At 42.4% G+C, this 11,256-nt stretch overlaps 5 non-coding genes across 5 annotated transcripts; all 5 read left to right on the top strand.

The window, feature by feature from the left end:
• The first annotated feature begins 2,293 nt into the window (after positions 1–2,293).
• Positions 2,294–2,484, top strand: LOC147171450 (U2 spliceosomal RNA). The gene has a single exon (XR_015095692.1). It is a non-coding gene; the product is annotated as a U2 spliceosomal RNA (small nuclear RNA).
• Positions 2,485–3,072: 588 nt separating this feature from the next.
• Positions 3,073–3,236, top strand: LOC147171449 (U1 spliceosomal RNA). Its single transcript, XR_015095704.1, has one exon. It is a non-coding gene; the product is annotated as a U1 spliceosomal RNA (small nuclear RNA).
• A 5,759-nt stretch (positions 3,237–8,995) lies between these two features.
• LOC147171448 (U2 spliceosomal RNA) lies at positions 8,996–9,190 on the top strand. Its single transcript, XR_015095702.1, has one exon. It is a non-coding gene; the product is annotated as a U2 spliceosomal RNA (small nuclear RNA).
• Positions 9,191–9,983: 793 nt separating this feature from the next.
• On the top strand, positions 9,984–10,147 carry LOC147171447 (U1 spliceosomal RNA). Its single transcript, XR_015095693.1, has one exon. It is a non-coding gene; the product is annotated as a U1 spliceosomal RNA (small nuclear RNA).
• An 848-nt stretch (positions 10,148–10,995) lies between these two features.
• Positions 10,996–11,159, top strand: LOC147171446 (U1 spliceosomal RNA). The gene has a single exon (XR_015095682.1). It is a non-coding gene; the product is annotated as a U1 spliceosomal RNA (small nuclear RNA).
• The last annotated feature ends 97 nt before the right edge of the window (positions 11,160–11,256 follow it).

Genomic DNA, 11,256 nt, shown 5'->3' with positions numbered 1-11,256 from the left:
AACAGAACCCTGACCCTTAAACCAAAAACCTAATTCACCCTAAACCGTAAAACAAAACTGTAATCTAAACATAAATGAAGTTGTCAGGATGAGTCACTGCATACAAAAACATGCTAACAACAGTCTGACACACTCGCGCTAAAATTCACTCAAGAACAATGTAAAATACTCCCAAAAATATGTACAAAAAATACAAGAATAAATGCCCCAAGAAACATGTGAAGTTTATTTCACCCTAGAACACTAGACTAAAGCATGTCCAATAAGCCGCGGGAAACAATACAAAATACACTAACATGGGGGGAGTAGAATTGAGTGCTTTGTTTGGATTAGATGTCAGCAGGCGCGTGTTCTAAGCGCGCAACTCAATGGTGGCAAACTTTGACACACACATGCACGCACACTGTACACAGTACAGTACAATACCGCCGTTAGCTTAGCATTAGCGGTAGCAGCTTAGCCAACAAGTACAGTGTAATTAATAACCAGTTCGGCAGAAGTGTTGAATTCCACCTTCATCACAGATAAAACGTCACACACACACAAAAAAAAGAAACAAACAAATGATTTAGACAAACAATTTCTTGTCTCTCCCGATTCAAGGCTGTGAGGCAGAAATGGAAACCACTAGTGCGCCGTGCTGCCTTTTGTTAATGTAACTACACAATACAGGAGGTGCTCTATTGTATTTGCCCTTTGTGGTTTTTGTGCAACTCTGAAACCGAAGCTCTCCGCTCCAGGAAAAGTAAGCGAGACGCTTTGAGTTGCGGTTTCTGTTGGCTCTGCTAAACTGCTTCATTCATACCACACAATACAAAATTAAATCACTTCATTTACGGGAATAAAGTTACAGTCTCACCTGAAAATTCATGCCGTTGTACTAGAATGGTTTTAATGTGGAAAAAAAAAATCAATTTTCAAAAAGGAATCTTCAAATTTTCATTGAAAATTTGTAATTTTGTCAATATTTTTGTTTAAAATTATTTTACAATTTTTTTTCAAAATAAAAGTTTTTCCAATCGTTTTTTTGTTTTAAAGAAACCTGCAAAAATTACTAATCATTCAATAAAAGTCATATAACAAAATTAAATTAAACAGAGTACTATTGCCACACGGGAAAGAAAAATACATTCTTGTATGAGATGTCCTTCAATATTTTAAATGACGCAAAAAAAAAGATGTTTGATTTATTTATTCAAAATAATGTATTATTGGGGCAGTTTATTTTACGTAAGAACGCCGAGACGTCCTGGATGACCCTGAACGTCACTTAAAAAAAGGTATAGAGTCGACCAGCTACAAATTTGAATATTCGCCGCAGACACGAGACTGACTCAAAAATATTATTGCAGACAGAAAGTCGCCCGTGAATTGACAAAATGTCCTTCAGGTGACAAGTCGGGAGGTTTTAAGTGAGTTAAAATGAGACTACACGTCATTTTACACCAGGTAAGATATGCATACCGAAGCACTCGATAATACCATAACTTAATTGACACTTGGTTGCGAAGATGCATGGTTTTGCACTTATAAGGGCAGTGCATGTTTACTGCGCAGTATTTTTTATCCACTTTATAGCATAATAATGTGTTTGCAAAGCGGCTGTTGCAAGTCATTAATGTGTTTGCTAGTTCGCCTCCGCTGCGTTGGTGGCGCTATAGCAGTAACTTGACAGTTGGCGAACAGGAAACGAGAAGTATTTTGGCGAGGCGGGCTGGATGATTTCGCGACCCCTTTTTTTTTTTGGTCAAATGTTGATCAAACAGCCGCTGCTAAACTGCTTTTCGCCACAACGTTTTACAAACGAAACCCCATTTTTCATTGGTTGTATATATGTGACTGGTTTGGCGCGATTATATGAGATACGTTTTGTATGTGGCTGGCGTGTATCACGTGACTTGCGAGCGAGGTCCCCGCTGGTTTCATTATGGGGTTAAAAAACAACAACGATCTTGTTGTATTATGATTCATTGTGTAAATATTATTATTGAAAATGACTCAATTGCTTATTTTCTTGTCCGAACGGTGTGATGCCGTTAAAGGAGATAAATGTATTGCTGCTTTTCTATTGGACCAACGCCTGTCACGTGTTTCAAACGCTTCTACATTTTCGAAGCAATCGTTGCATTATTTAAAGGCAGAAACGCAGTGCGTCTGTCCTGTTATCATTTACAGTGTGTTTAGTTGTTGTTTTGTGGAAAATGTGTGTTGTTGTGTGTATTTGACGTTTGTCACCGTCACTTTAGGTCGTCGTGTCGGAAGTCAAATCTTCCCGTGTGTCAGTTTAACGGTTATCGCTTCTCGGCCTTTTGGCTAAGATCAAGTGTAGTATCTGTTCTTATCAGTTTAATATCTGATACGTCCCCTATCCGGGGACCATATATTAAATTGATTTTTGGAACTGGGAGATGGAATAGGGGCTTGCTCCGTCCACTCCACGCATCGACCTGGTATTGCAGTACTTCCAGGAACGGTGCACCCCCTAAAATTGTCAAGTCAAATTCTTTCGATATTTGATCGATTAAGCGGAAGTCTTGTATTTCTTTGCCAATGATTTTGTGTTTGGGTTGTCTAACGCCTGCTATAACAACAGGAGGGGAGCATAAATGTTACAACGAATATTTACCTTGAATTTCCCCCAGAAATGTTTATTTAATATTTACAATGTATGGCCTTATATTAATAATAATACATACATAATTGTATGAGTACAATAAAAAGTCATTGTTGTTGAAGAGTGTAGTGTTTGCTACATACCACTAGATGTCAGCAGCGGTAATTTATCGATATGTTGTTACTGACAAGGACAAAGCAAGCGTGGGTGTAAAGGCGTGGAGATAGGACTGTGAGTTAAGGAGCAATGCATTATGGGAAGGTTTTCGCAGATTCTTAAACCCTAATTTGACAATTGTTTAGTTAATGTTAATAACTGGTTAATAACGGGTGTGCGAGTCCTTCCGCATCCAGCGTTGCATGTGTGTGTGTTAGAATTTTCACCTGTGTACAAAAAGAGAACATGACTGAAGATGGTGTGTGTGCTAAAGACCTCAGCGTTGGTGATCTGTACAACTCATACTTACCTGGCAGGGGAGATACCATGATCAAGAAGGTGGTTCACCCAGGGTGAGGCTCAGCCATTGCACTCCGGCTGTGCTGACCTCTGCGAATTCCCCAAATGTGGGAATCTCGACTGCACAATTTCTGGTAGTGGGGGACTGCGTTCGCGCTCTCCCCTGATAAATATGTGAATGATAATATGAGATTAACATCAGCGTGAGATCGCTCCACACACATATACTCGGAGCGTAATGTAACGATTGTTGCAGTTGTCGTTGGTTCTCGACCGAATTAATGAATGGGTGTAGTTCACCTCCACTACGTTGATGGCGGTCGAGTGCTACTATCATTTTGCCAAAAAGCAGGAAAAAGGAAGTAGTCAATAGTAGCCGCATAGTGTCTATTTTGTCAAAATGTTGGTCAAACGGCTACTCTGTTTCAGCCACAGCATTATACCAACCGATTGTTATTGCAAATTACTAATTATTTTCGTCAGTTTGGTAAGCTATTCTCATACGGCAGGAGTTCAGTTTATTGCCGAATTTTATTGGGTCGACGTGAAGCACGCGACGCAAAACATACACAAACACACGAACATCTGAAAGCGTTTACATTAATGTTCAACACGTTCGATGCGCAGGTTGAAAACAACGCAGTTGACGCATTATCGTTCTAAATTGTGTAGTTGTTGTTTGGCGTGTCGGGCGATGTGTGCAACCGCAACTTAAAGTTGTAGTCTCTGGAATTAAGTTCTTGCCCCTGACCCATTGCGGGTATCGCTTCTCGGCCTTTGCAGGGGTATTGTTATTGTGTTGTTTAAACTTTGTGTTATAGGAGAACGACCAAGGTGAGTGTACTGTTTTTTTGTTCGTGAGAAGTTGTGACCAAGTGGTTGTCTCCGACATGTCGGCTACATATGCCGGCATGCGGAGGCACCACAGTGTTCGATTTATGTTTCGGGAAAGGGATGGTGGTGAGCCTCTGTGGATGTCCAGGCTGGACTTCTCCAGAAAGCTTGTCCAACAAACCCTGAAATTTAAAGCTGAGGATTTAAATTGTATTATAACTTTGCCCTTTAGTAAGGGATTTGATGTGAGTTTCACCTCTGCTGTGAACCTTCGTGAATTTTGGACTCGTTTTGAAAATGTGAAAGCCCAGTTCTCTGTGTTCAATGTTGAAAAACTGACTGATAATGCTGCTAAAACAGTTATTGTCAGAATGTTTAATGAGACAGTGAATGCAGAAGACATTTGTTTTTGGCTGGGTAGATATTGCACGGTTAAAGGCCAGGCTGTGAAGGTGAGGGATGAGGACGGCATCTGGAACTGTGCCTGGCGGGTACCCATCCAACAATGGCAGGACCCCCAGGGCTTTCAGGGCCTGAAACATCTCCCACCAATGATAGTCTTGGGTGAAAACCGGGGCTACATACATTACCAGGGCCAGCCCAAGCTCTGCCGCAAGTGTGGTGAGCATGGACACCTGGCGGAAGCGTGTGAGAAAACAATTTGTAGGAAATGTAGAGTAATTGGGCATACTTTTGAAGAATGTACCAATGGCAGAAAGTGCAATCTTTGTGGGGAAACTAACCACCTCTACAGAAATTGTCCAAAATCATTTGCCAACAAACTGAAGGCTGGAAAAGAAATGGCACAAGGAAATGGAAATGAAGCTGACAAACAAATTGAATGTCACAAAGAAAATTCAAATTTCCCTCCAAATCCTGTCATTGGTGGAGAGGGGACAGGTGAGGAGGGGCAAGGGGAGGAGAGCAGGCCGGCCCCACCAATCGAGAGCTCAGAGGAAAGTGAGATGCTGCAAGAAATGCCCACAAGCGAGTCAAGTGAAGTCAGTCCACATGAGGCTGACAGTGAAGACACCCAGATCACTTGTGCTCAAAATAATAAAAGGCTTGCATCTCAACGGTCCTCTGAGTCTCCCCTGTCCACGGAGAAGAGGGGAAGGCCCGGGAGCCCAGATAGCGAGGTAGGGGAGACCAGGGTTTTCCCCTCGGATTCACCAAATGAACTCTCCTTTTTAAACATAGTACTGCAATCAACGCCAAAAAGCAGAAACACTATGAATTTAAGGTTGCGTGAGCGATCACCACCTCAAGTGCCCCTGACAGACGACCAGTGTTTTAGCTCTGCCCCTTTTGCTGAGGTAAAGGAAGAAATACGCTCTCGAGAAATACCTTAGCGACTGCCTTGTTTTTTTTAAAATAATGTTCTCTTAAAATTTTGTAACCCCATCTGTGTTTTTATTTTTTTATTTTTAATCATACCTATGACCCTCACCTTCTCAACTATTAACGTTAGAAGCGTGAAGTCAAAGATTAGAGCTCAGAGCGTTTTAACATTTCTAAAAACTTTTAAATCTGATCTGTTTTTAATCCAAGAATGTGGCATACCCTTTTTAAGAAATTACAAACAGTGGGAGGAAATGTGGCCACATCCATCACTATGGAGTGGCTCAAACGAAAATAGAAATGATGGAGTGGCCATTTTAATAAATAATCCTCAGATTGTTTTAAAGGGGAGCACAGTGGTGAGAGACGGACGAGCACTGTTAGCACATTTAACTTTTACAGAACGGGACTTTAGCCTTTTAAATATTTATGGTTCTAATGAAAAGCATGACAGGTATGATATTTTAGAGAATTTGCAGTCCCACATGCTCGGTCATAATCCACTAATTATTGGAGGTGATTTTAATTGTGTTTTAAATAGGAAGGATAGGAAGGGAGCTGGGGAGGATTTTAAAATTGACAAAACATCGGTTTTATTGCAAGACATGTGCCGCGTATTCAAATTAGAGGACTGCTTTAAAACCATGCATCCAAGAGAGGAGGGCTTCACCTGGTTTAGTGGTGACGGCACCAGAGCCTCTCGCATAGATTACGTATTTACACGGGGTTGGACACAGATTGATGCTAGATTAACTCCTGTTTTTTTCTCAGATCACCTAATACTGTCTTGCACCCTTTCACTTTCTTCTGGCGTGACTATTGGAAGAGGTCTGTGGAAATTGAACTGCTCCCTGCTCGAGGACGAGACTTTGGTCTCTCAGTACAGGGAGCGGTACAAGGACTGGCAGACCCTTCAAGACCTTTACAAATCACGGGCACAATGGTGGGAAATGATGAAGGTAAGGACTCAGACTTTTTTTAAAAAAGCAGGAAGAGAGAAGAAAATCAAGGAAATGAAATGTATGCTGGCAATGCAAAAGAGACTGCAAAGGTATTTTAATCTGACACAAGAGGGGATAAATTTTAATGATGAAATTAAAGAGATCAAAAAAGAAATGAAAGCAATGGCAGATATTCAGAGCAAAGGGTTTTTATTAAGGAGCAGAGAGAAGGAAATAGAAGAAGGTGAAAAATGCACAAGGTACTTCTTTAAAAAAATTATGAGCAAGGGTGGGGGCATTTTTAAACTAAAAAAAGAAAACGGGACTATTACAGAAACAAATAATGAAATAATTGAAGCAGTGGAAACTTACTATCAAAAACTGTATGAGCGTAAAGATACCCAAGAGGAGATAATGGTAGAGGTTTTAAACTTCATTGAAAAAACAGTGACTGACAATGGGCCTTTAACACAGGATTTTACACCTGAAGAACTAAATACATGTGTAAAACAATTGAAGAAGGCAAAATCTCCGGGCGAGGATGGCCTCTGCTCGGAATTTTACCTGACTTTTTGGGACATTTTAGCACCAGACTTACTCACTGTTTTTAATGAACTGGACAAAACAAACCGACTACCAGACAGTTTTAGAATAGGGATAGTCACTTTACTGCATAAGAAGGGAGACAAAACAGACCTGAACAACTGGCGTCCAATTACACTTTTAAATGTTGATTGCAAACTTTTTAGCAAACTTTTAGCTATGCGTATGTCTGAGTTTTTACAGGATTTGATCGACCCGGACCAAACCTGTGCCATCGCGGGGAGGAAGATCACGGACAGCCTTATGCTGATTCGTGACACCATCTGTTATGCGAGAGACAGAAATATGCGGCTAGTAGTCCTAAATTTAGACTTTGAGAAGGCTTTTGATCGGATCTCGCACCAGTACCTTTTTAGGCTACTGCAAAAATGGGGTTTCCCGGGAAGGTATCTAGAGTGGGTGGGCCTGCTGTATCGAGATATTACCAGCAAATTTGTGGTCAACGGGAACTTGACAAAAGCAGTGCAAATTAACTGCGGCGTCCGTCAGGGCTGTCCCTTATCTGCCCTCCTCTATGTTCTATGCATAGAACCGTTGGCACAGATTTTGAGAAGGGACAAAATGATCGAGGGGGTGAGTATTCCAGGGGGCGGGGGACTCACAACAAAGTGTGTTTTATATATGGACGATATTAACATCCTGTGTTCTGACATTTTATCCGTGACAAGGACCCTGGACTTGACTGACTGGTATGGAAGAGCGTCTGGCTCTAAACTCAACAGAGACAAGACCCAAGCACAGTTTTACGGACCGTGGACCGCGACACAGAAGACAGGACTGCCCCTGACGGAGATACAAACGGACCAGAAAATACTTGGGATTAAATTCAGTAAGGGAGGGGGAGGGGATACAAACTGGGGCGACGTGGTAGGGAAAGTGAGAAAAAAACTTGGCTTTTGGGGACTGAGAGAGTTGACTTTAGAGGGGAAGATTTTAATAATAAAAGCAGTAATTTTACCCTTGCTTTTATTAATCGGTTCAGTTTTTATCCCAAAAAGAAATGTACTTTTAGATTTGGACCGTGCAATTTTTTACTTTATCTGGGGTTCTAAATGGGAAAGACTGAGGAGGGACACGATGAAAAAAACAAAAGAGAAGGGTGGAAAAGGCGTGCCGGACCTCCAGCTCTTTTTGGGCAGCAGATATGTGGCCCTCCATCTGCAAAATGCTCTGGGACCATCCAGCAATCCCAAAAGTCAAGCAATGACACGATTCTGGATGGGATCGTACCTCCGTAAATTAAAACTAATACCCAGCGATCAAAGACTTCCGGTGTCTTTTAATTTACCACCAGCACATTCTTTTATCCCAAAATTTTTAAGAAATTTTAAATTGGAAAATGAAGATTGTCACATTTTGAAAAATCACAAGTCTCTCATCTCTATTGTGCAGGAGCGGCAAACAGCGAGTCAAGTGCGCGGGCTTGCATTCGGCAAGCCCACAACGGTTTGGCGCAACGCCAACCATCCTGCCCTCCCAAACAGACTTCGGGACCTGTCGTGGATGGTGGCCCACGAGATTCTCCCAGTCAGGGCCGTTATGCACTCCCGAGGAATGTCAGCGCACTCAACCTGCCCCCGACCTGGTTGTGGCGCCCAGGAGTCGGTGAGGCACCTCCTCTGGGAGTGCAGTGCTGCCGTAGACCTGTGGGCAACAGCCGGCCACCTGAGAAAATTCCCGGACTTGCCAGCAAGGGAGGTCCTAAATGCACAATACGTGCTCTATGGGGTGAGCCAAGCCAAGTGTTCCCGAGAGGAGTTTGCGAAAGACTGGCTCACCCTTGCCGCCATCAAAGACGCCATGTGGACCTCCAGAAACTTGCTGGTAAGGAGGCACAGGCAGACCCCCCCCGTGGCTGTGCTCCGAATGGCTGCAGAGACCATCGAAGCTGCACGCGGCAGGCCAAGGACACAGCCACCAAGAAGCGTCGCCTGTGCCCGCCCGGAGGAGGGAACCGGAGCTACACTGTGAAGGTCTCGGCAGCGACAGCCTGGCTCTCCAGGAGGGAAGGAGCAAAAAGGGTGACCCGGCAGGTCCTGGACAAGTGCTTTTTGAGAGGGTGGGATGAAGTCCCAATTAGTAATGCAGTGCTACGCTCCTGCACAATAGATATGAATGTTTTTTTTTCATTTTTCATTTGTTTTTATTTTTACATGTCATATTTGAGACAAAATGAATGCTCCATATTGGAGAAATGTGATTTGTAATTGATTGAAAAGTGACAATAAAAACATGAAAAAGAAAAAAATCTGTTCTTATCAGTTTAATATCTGATACGTCCCCTACCCGGGGACCATATATTAAATTGATTTTTGGAACTGGGAGATGGAATAGGGGCTTGCTCCGTCCACTCCACGCATCGACCTGGTATTGCAGTACTTCCAGGAACGGTGCACCCCCTAAAATTGTGAAAAAAACAACAACTCTTGAACCTCTAGACCATACTTAATTTATGAAATATCAGTAAATTAATTTATGATTCGTGTATGTATAATAATAAAAACGTGATATTTGCATTATGAGACAGGAGCATTTTAGATGAACGTTACGGTGCTACACCAGCCTTATTGGAGAAGGTAAAACTAATAAAGTGTTTAATCTTAGTAAGAAATTCATTTGTGTGCAACAATTGCTGCCATGTTATTAAAAGTTTTGTGATCGTGACAGTATACACGCCATGTCATTTGAATGGAAGTCCTGTAGGTGGCAGTAGCATTTTAGATGCACATCCAACACACTCCTAACCGGATGTGTTGTCTGTTTGTGACGTAAAAAAAGCATTATTTGGGTACCCCCCGCCCCGCCACACACACACACACACGCACCCCCCCGCACGCACGCACGCACCTCATTACGGTTATGTTTATTGTTTTGAATGTAGTCGGGTAATTTCTCTCTGTTTTATTCCAATTTGAGACGTTGCGTGTTTTAAAGTGTGAATAGACGCAGTTTAATAATATGATATCATCTCTTCATGCCGCTATGCATTATGGGAAGCCACTGACTCCCCACTCCAACTTCAAATACTCAAATAGAACGCATATTTGTTAGTGTATTTGCTTACACTACCTTTTAAATTTACGTATGTGTGCAATGTGTTCCGATGTGTCCGTATGATTGTTCACGTGAGATGAAACCATCGCTTCACATAGTGTGCGCGTGAATGACTCTCGTGCTCGCGCCGCATCCAACTCATACTTACCTGGCAGGGGAGATACCATGATCAAGAAGGTGGTTCACCCAGGGTGAGGCTCAGCCATTGCACTCCGGCTGTGCTGACCTCTGCGAATTCCCCAAATGTGGGAATCTCGACTGCACAATTTCTGGTAGTGGGGGACTGCGTTCGCGCTCTCCCCTGATTTACATGTCTAAAATAAATACATTATCAAAAAATTGCAATCTCACGTTATGTAATGTTGTTCGTTTATGTATTTATTAATATATTCTCTCAGAATATCAGCAATATATTTTGATTCGTGTATGTATAATAATAGAAACGTGATAGTTACATTATGAGGTGACAGGAGCATTTTTGATGAACATTACGGTGCAGTGGGTGCCGCACCAGCCTTATTGGAGAAGGTAAAACTAATAAAGTGTTTAATCTTAGTAAGAAATTATTTTGTGTGCAACTTTTGTTGTCATGTTATTAAAAGTTTTGTGATCGTGACAGTATACACGCCTTGTCATTTGAATGGAGGTCCTGTAGGTGGCAGTAGCATTTTAGATGCACATCCAACACACTTCTAACCGGATGTGTTGTCTATTTGTAACGTAAAAAAAGCTTTACTTGGGTACCCCCCCCCCCCCTCCGCCCCGCCACACACACGCGCGCACACGCGCGCGCACACGCACGCACCTCATTACGGTTATGTTTATTGTTTTGAATGTAGTCGGGTAATTTCTCTCTGTTTTATTCCAATTTGAGACGTTGCATGTTTTAATGAGTGAATAGACGCAGTTCAATCATAGGTTATCATCTCTTGATGCCGCTATGCATTATGGGAAGCCACTGACTCCCGACTCCAACTTCAAATACTCAAATAGAACGCATATGTGTTAGTGTATTTGCATACACTACCTTTTAAATTTGCGTATGTGTGCAATGTGTTCCGATGTGTCCGTATGATTGTTCACGTGAGATGAAACCATCGCTTCACATAGTGTGCGCGTGAATGACTCTCGTGCTCGCGCCGCATCCAACTCATACTTACCTGGCAGGGGAGATACCATGATCAAGAAGGTGGTTCACCCAGGGTGAGGCTCAGCCATTGCACTCCGGCTGTGCTGACCTCTGCGAATTCCCCAAATGTGGGAATCTCGACTGCACAATTTCTGGTAGTGGGGGACTGCGTTCGCGCTCTCCCCTGATTTACATGTCTAAAATAAATACCAAAAACAATAATGTGCAATCTCACGTTATGTAATATTGTACGTTGATGTATTTTATCAATATATTGTCAGAGT

Source organism: Leptonotus elevatus, chromosome 7, assembly GCF_054856555.1.
Source record: "Leptonotus elevatus isolate MCC_2025b chromosome 7, RoL_Lele_1.0, whole genome shotgun sequence".
Classification (NCBI taxonomy): Eukaryota; Metazoa; Chordata; class Actinopteri; order Syngnathiformes; family Syngnathidae; genus Leptonotus; species Leptonotus elevatus.
The sequence above is the reverse complement of the archived record's forward strand: the minus strand, read 5'-3'. Positions and strand labels throughout refer to the sequence as shown.